The following is a 1,587-nucleotide window of genomic DNA, read 5'->3' as shown; positions in this document are numbered from 1 at the left end:
ACACAGCATACATTAAATAGATTAAAAACTGGGATTGTAAATGGGAACCATGGTCAAGTGGATTTATTTCTAGCGGGTTCCCACAAGGATTGCTTTTGCCCGTGTGCTATTTAACATTTTTATCAATGACCTAGAACAGAATATAAAATCATCACGGATAAAGTTTGCAGTATCACAAAGATTGCGGGTGGTGGTAACTAATGAAGTGGCAGTAGATTCAGGCTACAGCACTGGGAGTCTGGGAGGGTTATTTCCTGTTCCACAAAGAGGAGAAGTTCCATTCCCAAATTCCATGCCTTGAAATTAGGCCCTATCTGACACTACACCCCATATTCAGCATAGTGGTATGGTTATAATATGATTAGGACATAATAATGATGCATTTTGTGCAAGATCGTCATGTGCTGAATATTATTATCCTATTTGTGTGCATGGATCATGTTTGTATTTGAAGTTATGGATATTGACTCTGTAGCTGTATTTCAAATGTGCTTACTCTGGGTAACACCCACAATGAGCCTTTCAGGTACAACAATGAAGAGGCCAGACAGTGCTGATGGCTTATCAACAAAGACAATGGACCATGGAAGAGCTTAGCCTTCCTGTGATTGTTTCAGCCAGCTGTGACGTTATGACTGTGATACAATATCTCATTGAAAGATGACAGGAACAGAAGGAGTTAATTAACTCATAGACTGACCTGACCCATGGGTGAACCTTGAGGACAGGTTAGGAAGATATGTAAATGACTAGAGCTTTGAAATGCAAGTCTGCATTGTTAGAGGTAGAAGGGGAGATGTTTGCTCAGGTCTTGTGATGTCGGCAAACAAGTCTTGTCTATTGCTATAGTTTTAATTCAAAGATCAAAGAGGAATATTAACATTTATGATGATACTTGAGTGAAATAGTATTATTGTCTATGTGTCTCTTTGAAGGTTGTGCTAACCTGTATCTGAACTGTTTAATGGATAAATTACTCTGTGCTAATTGCCAGGATGTTTGGGAGAAGGAGTTGAGCCTATTGTTTTCTCAGGCCGAAAGGCTGCTGGAAATGTATAAGAAGCCTGGGACAGGATCCTGCTTCATCTCAGATCTGCTTTGGGTTTCAAGAGAAACCTTAAGCCATAAGGATTGAGATCCCCAGTCATTGACTGGAGCCACCCTGAATATGGACATTGGACTATAACCTATGGACTATTTCTAAAAGGACTTTTGGCAACTACAAGCTCATCTCTGCTGTGTATCTGAACCTCAAGAATTGAATTCAAGTCTGTCTGTAGATTAACCTTTTAACCAACACTCTCTATCTTTTCTTTTTTAATAAATTTTAGCTTAGTTAATAAGAATTGGCTATAGTGTGTATTTTAGGTAAGATCTAAGTTATAATTGGACCTGGGTATGTGGCTGATCCTTTGGGATTGGAAGAACCTTTTCTTTTATATGATGAAGTAAGATTCTCAGGAATCATCATCATATCTGACAGGTGTGTCTGGACGGAGGCCTGAGGCTGGGCACTTTAAAGGGAACTGCGTGGTTTGGACTTCTAAATGACCAGTGAGGTGCTGTAGAAGCTGTTTTGTGCTGGTT

Source organism: Mauremys reevesii, unplaced genomic scaffold (genome assembly GCF_016161935.1).
Source record: "Mauremys reevesii isolate NIE-2019 unplaced genomic scaffold, ASM1616193v1 Contig189, whole genome shotgun sequence".
NCBI lineage: Eukaryota > Metazoa > Chordata > Testudines > Geoemydidae > Mauremys > Mauremys reevesii.
Note: the sequence above shows the minus strand (reverse complement) of the source record.